At 40.1% G+C, this 17080-nt stretch overlaps 1 pseudogene; it reads left to right on the top strand.

The window, feature by feature from the left end:
• The first annotated feature begins 4378 nt into the window (after positions 1-4378).
• LOC133102280 (ferritin light chain-like) lies at positions 4379-5821 on the top strand (annotated as a pseudogene).
• The last annotated feature ends 11259 nt before the right edge of the window (positions 5822-17080 follow it).

Genomic DNA, 17080 nt, shown 5'->3' on the forward strand with positions numbered 1-17080 from the left:
GTCTCATGGATGGGATCCTGAAACAGAGAAAGGATACTGGGTAAAAACTAAGGAAATCTGAATAAAGTACATTACTTAATTAACAACAATATATAAATATTGGTTTATTAATTTTAACAAAGACACCATACTAATACAAGATGTTAATAATAGAGAAACTGGGTACAGGGTATATAGAAAACTCTATATTGTACTCTCCTGGAAACTCGTCTGTAAACCTAATACTTTTTAAAATGTATATTTAAGAAGGAAGAAAAAAACTGCAAAGATAAGCCCTAAAACTTTATCAGTGACTGTGTTTTAGTTATGGAATGACAAATGGCTTTCTTTTTGGTTATCTATATTTTAAAAATAATACTATTGGATTTTGATTTTTAGCTCTTGAGGGCTTGACATTAGCCTAATAGGTTTAACATTTGGTCTCTTGCTTCTTCAGATACAGTTTTGGCCCTTGTTAAGCAAGTGACACCTGTTACTACCTCCAGCGAAGGAGTCCCACTGTGCTGAGGGTCCCACTACCAGGAGCACGAGTCCCAGAATGTCAACCCACTGCATGGTTTGCAGGTTGCATGGGTTGCTGAGAAAAAAATGACTCCCACAGACGCTGGAGGGAACAACACTCACACAGAGAACAGACAGAGCCAGATCAGCCTTCATAGCGAGTGTGGGTGCCCCACGGCCAGTGCATCTCGCCCCACAGCTGACACAGGTCTGCACACACCCCTCCTGCGATACAGGCAAAGGACCCCCTTCTCTCCCCACCAGGAACAAACACAGCAGTGGGGTTGTCCAGGTGCCATAGGCACACGCTTGAAGCAGAACAAAGAAGTACACATCAAACCCAGAACAGGAAAAGAGAGTCACAAATAAGGCAGCACGCTCAGCACAGGCGGTGAGGGCTCCAGGTAAGGAAACGTTCCAGGCCCGAGGCGCGCGCTTAAGCATCCCTGCGAGGTCAGCAGGCTGTGCGTGACCGCCCTTCCCCAAACCCCTCATTCATAGCAGTGTACCCCAGACAGTGTAACTTCCTTTTGAAAAATGAAATAAACGAAATATAATTATCTCCTAATGAGTGATAGAGGTAAGCCATTTTAAACATCAGGGGAATACCGTGAGCCATTATTTTTAGAGAAACAATTATTTCTGCAAATTAAATTTTAGGAATCATGCCAGAAAGATAGCTGCAAAACTAATAACGCCTAGCAGAAGTAAAATCTCAAGCTCTTCAGAAAGACAATCCTCTACATATGTTACAGAAGCCAGAGGGAGACCAACAGAGCAGAATTTCTTTCACAGAGGATGGCAGTGTGTCAGAGGGGATATGAGTAGACATCAGTCTTACCCTTGGTTGATAAAGGAATCCCTCTAAACTTGCCCTTCACATCTGCCTGAAGTGCCAGACTCCAGTGACAGCAAGTTTATTTGCCATCAACGTGGCTGGTTTTACTTCCAGATAGATTCCAAAGCCAAGTTACATAAATTAAGACTAAATTACTCTATGATGATTTGTTTGCTGTTTGTAAACAATCAGTCAGTGAAGAATAATTGTGAATTGAGGAGATGAATATTACTTACAAAATGTCTACTACCTGTTTGTTCAACTCTAGAAAGGCTATACAGAGGCACAGAAGTTCAGAACATACATTCATATTCTACCCTGAGCAATTATTTAACTTTTCAGTGCCTCAGTTTCTTCATCTGTAAAATGGAGATATTTGTAGTTCCTATCTCTAGCTGCTGCAAGGGTTCCATTGAATTAATGCGTGTTAAGTGCTTAGAATGGTATCTGGCACGTAGCAAGTTCTATATAAATGTTAGCTGTTAATTTAAGTAAAGGCACTCAGTGGCTTTTGACCGTCTCCCTTTTACTCTTTCACGTTCCACTCAGATCTCCAAACCCAACATCATTTTGCCCACATCCCTTGTCACTCGCTTCTGCGTGGCCTAGCCATTCTCTGAGTTACACGGGAACAAAGCCTACTGATTCTTTCCTTTCTCACTCTTTTTGCCGTGGGAATTGCTACATCCTTTAAGTCTCCCTTTGGTTATGGTTCTTGCATTTTTTTCCCCATTGCCATCACTAACACTGAAATCAATAGTCTATTAACCTGTTATTCTACTTCCCTCATCCACCCCAATCACTCATACCTCGATGCCAGGTTAAATTTTCTTTTTAACTTAATAACAACTTTGTTGAGATATAATTCACATTTCTTAAAGCTCATCACACTGTTAAAGTGTATTACTCAATGGTTTTTAGTATATTCCCAGGCTTATGCAACTATCACCATTATCTAATTACAAAATGTTTTCATCAGCCCCCCCAAACCCCATAACCATTAGCACTCACTCCTATTTTCCCCCAGTACAGCCACAGACAACGCCTACTCTGCTTTCTATCTCTATACACTTGCCTACTCTCACATCCTCATCAACACTTATTACCCATCTTTTTAATTACAGCCATTCTATAGGTATGGAGTGTTATCTCATAGTTTTGATTAATATTCCCCTAATGCCTAATTTCATGTGCTTTATTGACCACTTGTATATATTCCTTGTATGTAGTCTTTAGAGAAATGTCTATTCAATTTTTTGAAACTGGGTTATTTGACTTTTAATTGTTGAGTTGTAGGAGTTCATTACGTATTCTGGATACAAGTCTCTTATCAGATAAATGTTTCACAAATACTTTCTCCCATTCTCTGGGCTGTGTTTTCAAGTTCTTGATGCTGTCCTTTGAAACACAAAGGGTTTTCATTTTGATGCACTCCAATGTATCTGATTTTTCTTTTGTTGCTTATGCTTTTGGTGTCATATCTAAGAAACCACTGACTACCTAAGGTCATGAAGACTTACTCCTATGTTTTCTTCTTAGAGTTTTATAGCTTTACCTCTTACATTTGGGTCTATGATATGTTTTGAGTTAATTTTTGTGTAAGAAGTTAACACTCTAGCTTCATTCTTTTGCATGTAGATAGCCAGCTGTCCCAGCACCATTTGTTGAAAATACTATTCTTTCCCCATTTTGAGTTGTCTTGGTACCTTTGTTGAAAATCTGTTGACAATAAAGGTAAAGATTTATCTCTGGACTTTCAACTGTATTCCATTGACCTGTTTGTCTGTCTTTATGCCAGTACCACACAGTCTTGATTACTGCAGCTGTGTGGTAAGTTTTGGAATGAGGAAGTATGAGTGAGTTCTCCAATTTTGTTCTTCTTTTTCAAGATTACTTTGGCTATTCTTGGTCCTTTGCCTTTCCATATGAATTTTAGGATCAGCTTGTCAATTTCTTTTTTCTTTTTTCTTTTTTTTGGCCATGCCAGGAGGCTTGAGGGATCTTAGTTCCCTGGCCAAGGATTGAACCTGGGCCCTCGGCAGTGAGAGCACAGAGTCCTAACCACTGGACCGCCAGGGAATTCCTAGCTTGTCAATTTCTGCAAAAAAAAAAAAAAAACTGGCTAGGATTTTGACAGAGATTGCATTGAATCTGCAGGTCAGTTTTAAGAGTATTGCCATCTTTTTTTTTTTTAATTTATTTAATTTATTTTTGGCTGTGTTGGGTCTTCGTTTCTGTATGAGGGCTTTCTCTAGTTGCGGCAAGCGGGGGCCACTCTTTTCATCGTGGTGCGCGGGCCTCTCACTATCGCGGCCTCTCTTGTTGCGGAGCACAGGCTCCAGACGCGCAGGCTCAGTAGTTGTGGCTCACAGGCCTAGTCACTCCGCGGCATGTGGGATCTTCCCAGACCAGGGCTTGAACCCATGTCCCCTGCATTGGCAGGCAGATTCTCAACCACTGCGCCACCAGGGAAGCCCCGAGTATTGCCATCTTAACATTGCGTTTTCCAATTCATGAACATGGAATATCTTTCCATTTGTTAGGTTTCTTTAATTTCCTCCAACAATGTTTTATAATTTTCAGAGTACAAGTTTTACACTTCTTATGTTAAATTTATTCCTAAGTATTTTATTCTTTTTGATGTTATTGTAAATGGAATTTTCTTAATTTCATTTTTGAATTGTTTAATTGCTAGAGTACAGAAATACAATTAAATTTTCTATATTGATCTTGTATCCTGAAACCTTCCTGAACTCATTTATTATTTCTAACAGTTTTAGGATTCTTTAGGAAAAAGGTCTACATACAAAAAATCATGTTATCTTCAAATAAAGATAGCTTTACTTCTTCCTTTCCAAGGAAAACCTTTTATTTCTTTTTCTTGCCTAAGTGTCCTCTCTAGACCCCCAGTACAATGTTGAATAGAAGTGGTAAGCACAGACATGCCTATTTTGTTCCTGATTTTAGGGAGGAAGTCTCCAGACTTTCACCATTTAGTGTAATGTTTGCTGTGGGTTTTTTATAGATGGGCTTTCATAGATGGATGTATTTTACACTCGGGAAGAGTGTGAATTTGGCGAGGAGGTAAGAAGGCAGACTATGGTAGGCAGAACCTTTCTGCTCTAATCTCCAGAACCTATTAATATGATGATGTTTCATTCCTGTGATTATGTTATGTTCTTTGGCATAATCTTAAGAAAGGAAGATAATCTAGGCAGGCCTGAACTCATCACAAGCCCTTAAAATCACGGAGCTTTCTCCAACCAAAAGCACAAGAGGAAGTCAGAGAAATTTAAAACATGGGAAGAACTTAGTGTGCCATAGCTGGATTAAAGATGGAAATGGCCTCATGAGAAGGAATGCAAGCAGCATTTAGGAGCAGAGAGCAACCCCTTGCTGACAGCCAGCAAGGAAACAGGGAACCTCTGATCTACAGCCTCAAGGAACCAGATTCTGCCAACAACAGGAATGAGTTTGGAAGCAGATTATCTCCCAGAGCCTCCAGATAAGAGCCCAGCCCAGCCGACACCCTGACTTCAGCCTTGTGAGATCTCATCATACATAGGATGTAGTTGAACCCACCTCGACTTCTGGTCCATAGAACTGTGTGCTCACGGGTGTGTGCTGCTTTAAGCTTTGAAAGTTGCAGTCATTTGTTACGCAGCAATAGAAAACTAAGACAAGGACTGATACGATTCATTCACTGCAGCAGAGGAGGTCAGCGCATTCCTCAAGAGTAGGGTGTAGGCAGTGTGCTAGGCGGGCCCGCGGCCCCGTCTCTTGCTTCAACAGTGTTTGGGTGGAACAGACCCACAGGGACATCCCGTGCTCCAGCCTCCGATCACCCTCCAACCTTTTTTCCAGTCGCAACCTTCAGAATCGGCCACTCAGCTACCCTTGGTCACCGGGACCAGCCAACACCACTTTTTGAGCTGAACTGCTTACTACCGATCAACCACGAGCTCCCAGACTCGTCAGAATTATCCCACTTAGGCAGAGGCCGCTGTCAACCCCCTGGCCGACGCGCATCTGCGGGCCTCCTACACCTCCCTCTCTCTGAGCTTCTATTTCGACTGCGACAATGTGGCCCTGGAGGGCATGGGCCACTTCCGTGAATTGGCCAAGGAGAAGTGCGAGGGCACCAAGCAGCTCTTGAAAACACAAAACCAGCGTGGCGGCCGCGCCCTCTTCCAGAACGTGCAGAAGCCATCTCCAGATGAGTGGGGTAAAACCCAGGATACTATGGAAGCTGCCGTGCTCGTGGAGGAGAGCCCGAACCAGGCCCTTGTGGACCTGCGTGCCCTGGGTTCTACCCGCGCAGACCCCCGCCTCTGTGACTTCCTGGAGAGCCTTGTCCTAGATGAGCAGGTGAAACTCATCAAGAAGATGGGCGACCACCTGACCAACCTCCGCAGGCTGGCTGGTCCCCAGGCTGGGCTGGGTGGGTCTCTCTTCGAAAGGCTCACCCTCCAGCACGACTAGGAGCCTCTGGAGCCCAGCGGCCTTTGAGGAGCCCCTCTGGTGTCGGGGTTTCTGCCTGAAGCCCCTCCCTGCAGCCACTAGGCAGCTTTTTAACCACACTGGAGCCCTCTCCTAAGCCTTGGACCAAATGGAAACCATAAGACTTTTTACAGCAAAAAAAAAAAAAAAAAAAAAAGAGTGGGGTATAGTAAGTAATGCATTATGCTTGGAACACATTGGAGACACATGGAAAAGCAAGCATTGCTGGCCAGGAGATTTCTCAGCCATGTGAAATCCTTCCTTCATTTGGAAAGTCTTGGACTTGGAACTGTCACTGGTGTTCCTATAGTCTGGCACCTCAAAAGCATGACCATTTAATTTTATTCTCCACAGATAATTTACAAACAGTCAACAAGGGAAGGAAATGGAAGCAGGAAAATTTTTATAACTGGCTTCTTTGGTCAGAGGAATTGTGCTTGCTTGCTACTTTGTAATCTGCCCACTAGAGACTAAAGGAAAACTCATTTGGATGTGTACCAAATAAGAAGCAGAAGGTTGCAACTGGATATTATAACTGTCCATTACTTACCTTATTAAAGAGGGATTCAATTTTTCTCAACAATCAAAAGTGGAAACAACACAAGTGTCCATCAACAGATGAATGGATAAACAAAATGTGCTGTATACATACAGTACAATATCATTCAGCTTTAAAAAGGAAATAAATTCTGATATGCTACAACACGGATGACATTATGCTCAAAGACATCATGCTAAGTGAAATAAGCCAGTCACAAGAGGACGAATATTGTATGATTCCACTTATATATGATATCTAGAGTAGTCAAATTCACAGAGACAGAAAGTAGAATGGTGTTGTCCAGGGGCTGGGAAGAGAGGAATGGGGAGTTTAATGAGTTCAGAGTTTCAGTTTTGGGAGATGAAGTTCTGGAGATGGTTGGCGGTAATGGTTGTGCAACAATATGAATGTACTTAATGCCAATGAATACACTTAAAAGTAAGTAAAAGGTTAAATTTTATGTTACGTATATTTTACTGCCATTTTTTTTTAAAAAAGAGATTACATCAGCTTCCCTTCTTCAGAAATCATCATTCAGTTGTGTTAAAGGAATTTCACTGTGGGTGACTTTCTATAATAAAACTCCTTCTATTCTCATCTACTTATTTGTGTGAAAAATTTTCTCAGGATTTACATCTTATAAAACACAAAATAGGAATCTAATTACTGCTAAACCTTGTGTCTTTCTAGCAACTCTTGGATACATAAATTCATTGAAACCAAGCAATACTGTCCCAATAAGTGATGCATTTGCAATAAAATTTTACTTTGTATGTTTAGTTATATTGTTCAAAATGTGGAATACATGTGTTGTTTTGACCAATTGTGCACTAATAATAAGTGTAATAGTAACTAAATTTTAAATTTTAATAAAATAAAGAGACATATCATAGGAAATAAAAATTAATATTAATCTATACCCATAATTATGGAAAGAGTTGTGATAGATCAGTTAAAAACCTTCCACCAGGAAGTATAGTTGTCCTTCATTATCTGAGGGTGATTGGTTCCAGGTGCCTCCGTGGATACCAAAATCCTCAGGTGCTCAAGTCCCTTGGTAATACAAAGAAAAGAGCTGGCCCTCCATATCCGTGGGTTTCCCACCCACAGACTAAAACCACTTTTGATCCACGGTTGGTTGAATCTGAGGATGCAGAAAACTGCGGATACAGAGGGCCAACTATATATTATTATAACTTTTGAAGGAAGAGGGAAATGCACAGATACAGAGAACAGACTTGTCATTGCCAACGAGGAGTGGGGTGGGGGAGGGAAGGCTTGGGAGTTTGGGGTTAGCAGAGACAAACTATTACATACGGGATGGATAAACAACAAGGTCCTACTGTGTAGCACAGGGAACTATATTCAATATCCTGTGACAAGCCATATGGAAAAGAATATGAAAAATAATATATATATGTATAACTGAGTCACTTTACTGTACAGAAGAAATTAACACAACATTGCAAATTAACTGTACTTCAATAAAATTTTAAAAAATGTATCAGGAAATGGAAATCTAGCCTAAATTGAAAACTAGAGCAATGCAAAAGTTCTGCTTATTAATGACAATCTTGTTCTTGTATTGTTTAAACAGGTGATGGTATATCTCAAATGCTATCGTACTTTGATTCCATACTAGTTACATTTAAAACTAATGTAAACAATTTATTTTAAAATCAAACTGGAAGTTATGCACTCTTTCTGATAACTGTACTTTCTTTTGAAAATTTATACTGTTTATTTCTATTCTTCTAGGGGTTTTCTTTGAAATTTTATGGTGAGTACCTAGCACAGTGCCGTCCATGGTTAACATATTGACCTTAACCCAGATGATACAAAGATTTAAAAACACTTTAATTTTAACCACCCCTCCCAATTTACATAATATTAGTTGTCAAGTATTTTAATTCTGCCCTTTGTTTAATTCTCACAAATTAGATACGATTTTATACAGATCATGTTTGTTTAGACTTATTTACAGGTTTATCAGTTTCTTTGTTCGCCACTCCTTGCATGCCTTTTAGAATAATCTTTCTTCTCCCTTAAATGCTTCCTTCAGAAGTTCTCATGTGTAGATCTGTTGATAAATTCTCTCCATTTTTGGTTATGAAATGTCTTTATTTTGCCTTTCTTCTTAAAAGGTAGTTTTGGTGGATACAGAGAGGTTTTTTTTTTTTTTTTTTCCCAGCACTTTGAAGATATTATTCCACTTTCTTCTGCTTCTATTGTTGCTATTGAAATCACTGTAGACGTCAAATGTCTAATTGTCTTTTCTCTCTAGGATTTATTTTTGGGTTTTGGTGTTCTAGTTTGATTATAATCTTTCTAGGTGTAAATTTCTTCTGATTTATTCTTCTTGGTATGAATAAGTGAATTCATGTCATCCATCAATTCATTATCTCTTCGAATATTGCTTCTTCCCCATTCTCTTTATATTCTCTCTCTGGGATTCAAATTATAAATTTGTTCACCCAGTTTCTCAAACCTTTGGGTACATATGAACCACATGGGGAGTTTATTGACCAATGCAGATTCGGATTCAAGAGGTCATCAGTGAGGCTGAGTCTGAATTTCTAACAATCTCCTAAGCGGGGCTCTTGCTACCGTTCCATGTATTATACTTCAAGTAACATGATGTTAGACCTCCTCTTTCTATCCTCCACATCTCTTAACATTTCTTTCCTATTTTATACCTCCTTATTTCTCTGTGTTGTTTCCCAGTTAATTTCTTCAGGTCTGTCTCTCAGTTAACTTATTTCTCTTATCTTATATCTAATTTGCTCTTTAGCCAATCTGTTCATTTTTCAACGACTACATTTTTCATTTCTAAAAATTGTATTTCATACTGTTTTATATATGCCCACACATTTTAAATAGTGCCTTGTAGTTTGCACATTTTGGTTATTCCATCTTCTATTTTTTCTTAATTTTATAAAATATCATTTGATGTTCTACATCTTATGGAAGTCTATTTTATGATTCCCATGTTCAGAGTCTTGAGGGTCTAATATGTCATAGGTTACCTAGGCTAACTCTCACTCATGTAGTTTAGTTCCTTTGCATGTTTAGTAATCTTTGATGGTAGGCTTATATTTGGTTGATCTTAATGAGTGGAAACCTAAAAGCCTACAATGAAGATATTTAGCAAGAATTTGGTTTCCCTCAGCCTTGAGCTAGGATAGGCTATCAACCTGTGACCACTGAGGCCACCTTCAAGTTTCCTAGGCTTATTCTGGACACTCAGATTTAGCAACTTCCCACCCCTACCTTGTCACCAGGCCAAGGCACAGTTTCTTGGAAGAAGTGACAATTCGGTTCCTGACTTTGGAGAAATCCCTACTTTCCCCTGTGTGTTTGTTGTTTGCTGACTCCTCACAGATTTTCTCTTTTTTTTCCTTTTTTCTTTTTCTTAACCCTAGATCTTTTGAGATTACCCTGAATTCCTTCAAGCCCCAAAATACCGAAAATTATGTCTCATTAAGTATCTAGGCTTTTTCCCCAATGAGAAGACCCCCTCCACAATACACACAGATATAAATATTCAATATGTTATACTCCAAGAACTATAAGTTATGAAAAGAATTTTCACCCAAGACTCCCTCACAATTGGGTATATGTGACCCATAACTCATTACATGGTTATTTCCCAAGGTCCTGAACATAATGTTTGAATACATTTCAGTAGCTGGAAAAATAATCACAGTAGATTTCCAACTCATAGAGTAAGAACTATAGAAAATAGGTCCACCTGGAGCCTGTGTATCTTTTTGTACGGAATAGTAAATCAAGAGCAATACTACACCCCTAGGAGCATAGAGATTATTGCTACCATTGAAGGCTAGAAAATGCAGGGTGGTAATTCTAACACGCCCAGTTTAATTCTCTAGTTTAGTTAATGCAAAGTATCATTGATTCTGAGAAAGCAATAGTGAATTTTCATAACTTGAGCTAGTTGATGATGCCAACAAATGTTGCTATTCCACATGTACTTTTTCTTTTTTTTATTTTATTTTATTTTTGGCTGCGTTGGGTCTTTGTTGCTGTGCACAGGCTTTTCTCTAGTTGCAGGAGCAGGGGCTGCTCTTCCTTGTGGTGCGTGGGCTTCTCATTGCAGTGGCTTCTCTTGTTGCAGAGCACAGGCTCTAGGCACGTGGGCTCAGTAGTTGTGGCTCGTGGGCTCTAGAGCGCAGGCTCAGTAGTTGTGTCACACGGGCTTAGTTGCTCCGCGGAATGTGGGATCTTCCCGGACCAGGGCTCAAACCCATGTCCCCTGCATTCGCAGGTGGATTCCTAACCACTGTGCCACCAGGGAAGCCCCAGATGTACTCTTTTTAATGGACTAAATTAGTATAGCCAGTGACACCTGGTAAGCAGCTACTGATCCAGTGATTTTCTTTTCAAATCTCCACAAGCAGAAAAAAACACCAGAAACCATTAGATTCCCCTGAAATAGAGAGTAGTACATCTTTGTTATCCTGCCTCAGGAAACCTCAACTCCCCAGCCCTGTGCTACAATTTAGTTCCCAAGGATCTTGACTGTTTCCCAGTCTACAACATATCTCACTGGTCCACCACATTGATGATAACAATAATATAACCTGAAGAGCAGGAAGTAGCAAGTTGCCTGGAGGCTCAAGTTAGACACAGGCTCATCAGAAGATAGGAGGTAGGTATCACAAAGTTAGAGGGATCTGATAGTTCAGCGAAGTTTTTGGCAGATGGGCAACCTGGTACAAGGCAGGATATCCCCTTCAAAACTAAAAATAAGTTGTAGTTTCACATACATACAAGTCTTGGTAGGATCCTTGCATTTTGGAAGCTATATATACTATATTTACAAGGTAACTTGTTTATACGATGATCTGACACTCTACTTAATTTGAATAAGGCTTAGAGCAAGAGAAGAGTTTTTATCTTGTCCAAGCTATACTGCAAAAGCTCTGTCCTTTGATCCCCATGACTCAGCCAATTCAATGGGGTATGGCAGTTTAAATGCCTTGGGCAGATTAAGATAATGTATTAAGCTTGTGGCAAAATCCCAGCAGAAGAGTCACAGTGAAGGCTCCCAAGGATTTTGAAGAAAGCCATGCCCCCTTTGGTGTATAACTACTTTTTTGGAAAACAACTGTTTGCTTGTCACTGAGTCCTGCTAACCATAGAACGTCTGGTGACCAGGAACCTCAGTTTGTTACTGAGTCCAAATGCGTACTGCTCACTGCACAACAGGGCAATAAATCGAGAGATGCGTTGCTGGGGCAAGGAATAGCAACTTTAATAGAAAAGCCAGCAGACTGATGGACTCATGTCCCAAAGAACCATCTTGCCTGAGTTAGAAGTCAGGCTTCTTTTATACTAAAAGGGGAGGGAGTAAAGTCAAGCATTTCCTGGTTCCCGTCAGCCTCCAGAGAGGATGTGTTAATTTCTTCCTTCCTGCAGTCGTTCACAGATGGGCCTGGTCAGGATGTTTCCTGTGAGCTAAACAAAGGTATTTTAGCTTAATGCTCATTACCTGGGAGGCAGGGTTCCCAGAGATGGGCCATTACGTATAATTTAAGCTTATAGGCAACATCCCTTTAGTGATTAACTTGTAATAAAATACAAAGGTTCTTTCCTATTACAAGTTGACCATCATAAACTTGGAGTTTTCAGATCTACCTAGTTCTAAAACTGGCTGTAAGTAATATACTCCACAATCAAGGAGAAATTGGTGTATTAGAGACCAGCCTTAGGAAGATCCTCAAGGAAAAAACTGAAAAAGAACATTGTCCACTTTTCTAGCAGGGCTACATCTCCCAAGCTGCTGTCTCTCCCTCAGCTCACTTCATGGGCTCACAGTGCTTCATGGGAAGTTTCCTATGACTAGCTGATATGAAAGAGAAATCTGTGGCTGACAACAGGCAAACATAGACCACCATGATATTAGAGCCCACCCTGGGGTGGACCTGAAGAGAAATGAAGTAAAGGAAAGAAATAGTCCCAGTGGGCAGAGCTTCAAGTACATTTTCTATCCACATTGCCGAAAAGAAGGTCAAACCTGATTGGTTTGACTGGATGGGTTGTCAAGTTCTTAGAAGAGACAGGATCAGAGGACTGACGACAAGGAGAATATCTGTATCTCATGTTGATGCTGATTATAATGCCTTTACTGCAGAGAAGCTGCTTGGTCATTAGGTGGCGCTCAACTAGCCTGTGGTACCAGTTAGCCTCTTTCTCCAGCCTGGCAATCCTGCTCACTGGGCTTTTGCACACTCATCCATATTGGCAGGGACAGAGGTAACACACAGACTCATCAAGAAGGACCTATTCTCACTATGACTGTCTGGCTATTGTCCCAGTCAGTCAGCAAATCTGCCAACTACAGCCCATACCCTCCAATATGGTAGAACACTTAATTGAACCACGAAGCCATCTTGTGGCAGATTAATTATGCTGAATCCTGCTACATCCCCTGGAACAAACACTTATTCTGAGTTTGGATATGCCTTTCATGTTGGACAGTCTTTTCAATACCATGGACTTACTAGATGGGTTTTTCATCCTAACAGAATGTCACACAACATTGCTTCTGGCCAAAAAAAAGTCCTTTTATTGTAAAAAGAAATAAGTCAATGCAATAAAAATTCACTGATCACATCTGTTTCCCCATCCCCCAGATGTAGCTGGAATTGCTTACTAAATACCCAGTTATCATGTCAACCGGTACATAACATTCTTCAAGCTTGAAATGCTGTCCTAAAGGATATGGTAAACGCTCTGAAGAGGACTGGCTAGAAGACATGAGTCCCAGCACCAGAGGGGAATGAGATGGGCACATCTTTTAGTTACACCCAATGACTCATTCACAAAATATTTGCTCCCAATCTCCATGACTTTTTACTCTGCTGACTCAGAGTTTTCAATATCCAAAGGAGAAATGATTCTATCAAAGGATTTAACAATAATCCCCCTACATTAGAGGTGGCGACTACCATCTATTCATTTACTCCTCCTGGGGACGTTAGATAAAGCAGCAAAAAAGTGATGCTAGGTCCTGGCTCCCTTGGGGAAATAGAGTGACTGCTGCAAAACAGGGGCATGAAGGAGTATGGCTGGAACCCAACTGATCCTAAGGTGCCTCTATTAAGTCAAGAGGTAAAGATTAATGGAAGAGTCCTGCAGTTCAAGACCGATTGGACATCAAGAGCCCACATGCTCAGGAATGAAGGTTTCAGTAAGAAACCCAACAATCAGAGGTGCCGGCTGAAGGCTACATCAACCATGGCTCATGCCAGCTGCGTAATTTCTTCTTGCTGTGTTATGTATCCATTAATATACCTACATAAATGCCCTTCTCTTTTTTTTTCCTTTTTCCTCAGGATAGTTCATTTTACTACTTTGTACTTGTACTATATTGCAGCATTTGAGATGGTAACCTAACTGGGATCCTAAATAAACTTTAGATTCTTCCCTTTGAGAGTTTCTGACCATTCTAAGGATGATAACATAACATTAAGCAATTTTTTGGAAGTGTAAGTATGGAATTAGATTTTTATTTCTGTGCACAAAGTACATAACACAATATAAAGGCAGAGTATATACTTGAATAAATGTTTAGTGACTGAATATATGGGAGGGAAGGATTAATGATTAGGTGGATGGATGAATGGATGGATGTGTAGTAATAGAAGAGAATAAATGTATGTGATCTTTTCTCTTAAGGGGAATTCTACCCTCTGTTTTTTCCATGTGGAAGTTGTATTAGACATATATGTTAGAGCAACTCAGTCTATTCTTTATGTCTATCTGTAGTTCATATCATCCATAATTTTAATTGAGTTACATTATAGTTTTCTTCAGATATATTTTTCAATTCATTAATTCACTTTTCAGCTGAATCTAATATTCTGTTTAATACACTCTCTGAGTTTTTATTTAAATGATTACATGTAAATTTCCAGAGGTTCTCCTTGATACTAGCCATGTCTTGTTCTTTTATATTTCTTCTTTTAATCATTTTAATTCACCTTTTTAAAGTCTGAGACTGAACCCTCTGATACAGTTTGAGATTTTTAAATGTAACATCTGAATTTCTTCAGGTTATGATCCTGATGTTTGTTTACTGCCTTTGCTGATTCTAGTTCAGGGTGAATTACTTCCTTAAATATTTTGTAATTTTAGATTGTGAGCTCATCTTCAGAGTGTCTATTTCTGTGGGAAACCTCTGTGGCCTGGGCTGGGTGTTTGCTCTTTCCAGGTACTCAAGGGTTTCACTGACCTGTGACCACTTCTCATGTTGATTTTCAACTTGTGGGTTCACATATCATACAGAGCAGTATACATCTGAACCACAAATCCACAAGATTAACAAGCCAATGATTATGAAATTCTTCATGGAAGACTGACCTACAGCAAACATGCTTAGTTTTAAAAGAATCCTTGTGAGGGTGAGCAGATTTATTTTCTAGTCTCTCTTTTATGGAGGGTGTTGCCCTTCAAGAGTCCCACTGTAAAGGTCTCAGTTCCAATCCCTACCTCATATAGGCCCCAAGCCTTGTCACTGGTCCCCCCATGGTGATATAATCTAAATCCTTAGCTTATCATGATTACTGGAAACCATCCCTCTCCTATACACACACACACACACACACACACACACAGAGCAATTAGAGTGTCAGATATGGTTTTTTATTCATTTGTCCCCTAGAGATTATGTTTTGTGAACTCATCTAGGCATTTATAGGGAGGTTTAAAAAATTGTTCATTCAGAGTTTCTAGGTATTTTGTCAGGGGAGGATTTGCAGGTTATTTCATATGAAATATTGTCTGAAAAGGAAGTCTCAGGTAGTGAGAAACTGAAAGGTCTGTGAGATGATGCATCTTAGAGAAGGATTTAATTTGCTGAGAAAGAGAGAGAGTGAGACATGCGTGGAGGGAAGGAGGAAAAAGACCCCAGGCAGGAGAGTAGCACTTGTAAGAAAAATCCACAACAGGAAAAGATAAAGCAGCTAGATTCCATGACTGAAAGGAAAATCATTGACCCAGGCAGGAAAGACTGTTAGACAAAGGGGCACAGAAGGGATGGTGTGTGGGGGATTGTGTGTTTTTCTGGGAGGTGATTGGAATTTTATATCAAAGATCTATCAGGTCACTGTTAAAAGAAGTAAACAGTACATGCCCACATTTCCAGTTCCATGGGGAAAGAGACAGAAGAGAAAAGCCTTGCAGCTTTTAAATGGAAGTTCATTTGACCAAAGGAGATCTAATAGAACTAGGAGGTGACTGCTGAAGTCCAAAAGGAGATTGAACCCTCTGATACAATTTGAGATTGAACAAGTGTTGATAGATTAGCATCCACAAGCATTTCTGACAAGATATTGTTCCCTCGGGCTGTGGACAAACCTGGAAGTGGGCAACTGACAGCCTGCAGTACACTCACCACTTCCTACCACCTCGTCTGCATTTTATGATTATGAATCAGTTTTCTTTGACACGCCCCATTTTTCACTGCAGCATCTTCATCTCAGTGCCTGTATCAGTTATAACTTCATCAGAGCATCTGAGTGCACCATTTACAAAATTGCTTTGCTGCTGAAAGTGAGAGAGTACAAAGCAGTGCAATTCTGCAGAACAAAAGGGAAGAAAGAAGTACTACCCGGAGATGCCAGCACAGATGGCCTTCATTTTTCTAACAAAACACCCCTGTGAGGTGTTTTGCCAATAAATATCTTTATGTGTTGCAGTAAGATGAAACTACCATTGAGTTGCTAATGCATGCAGGTTTTCTCTATAGGTGGATAAGAGAAAAAAAGTAAAAAGGCCTTCCATGGGACATGTGCACAGAGAAGCACTGGAGTATGAAGAGTATCTACATGCAAGCTTCTCTCTCAAGTCCTCCAGCTCATAATAGATTCACTTATTCCTGTTCCAAATGAGAACTCAGTTCTCTTGACAGGCAGCTCTATTTTATGCCCTTCCCTATCTGTGTCCTTAGGCTTCCCTAACATACTTACTACAAGGCCTAGAGTAGAAGACTGGAAAATCTTCTGCTTTCTAGAAGCTGCATGCACCGTCCGTTCAGTTTGGGCATCTTCAATTGACAAAATGTGTGTGTATTTATTCTATCATCCCATGCATTAATGTAATATTAATCACCACAGAATGATCAGCTGCAATGGCTTCATTCACAATTATGACCTGTGAATAATCTATAACCCATGAATAAATAACCTGGTAAATATTATTTTTGGAAGCAACATCATGTCCTTAAAGTCACAGATTTCTCCAGGTATCAGTCATGGCCAACAGGGGCTGGCATTTGCAATGTAGCGTTTGCTCTGCCTCAAAGGTCAGCTCCCTGGGACCAGATCAGCTTCTCTGTGTTCTAATCCTCGCTGCCACTAAGCCACTCATCCAGAGCAGGTAATTTACCCTCTTTCTGTCTTTGTTTTTCAATCAGCAGAGTGATGGTAGGCTACTATTGCAACTGAGCTGACAGAGTTCAATAAATGTCGTTGAGCGCATGACTATAAATTTCCTTGAAATATGCCTGCAAATGTACCAGATGTTATTGTCCTAACTGCTAATTACTTCAAATTGCAAATATTTGGTTTAAAAGTTGAATCGAGGCCATTTTTATATTCCAGAGCCACTTCATATAACAAATTATCCTAGCTTAACACAAAATAAACACCTGTCACACTTGGGTATCCAACCAAATC

Source organism: Eubalaena glacialis, chromosome 12 (genome assembly GCF_028564815.1).
Source record: "Eubalaena glacialis isolate mEubGla1 chromosome 12, mEubGla1.1.hap2.+ XY, whole genome shotgun sequence".
Taxonomy (NCBI): domain Eukaryota; kingdom Metazoa; phylum Chordata; class Mammalia; order Artiodactyla; family Balaenidae; genus Eubalaena; species Eubalaena glacialis.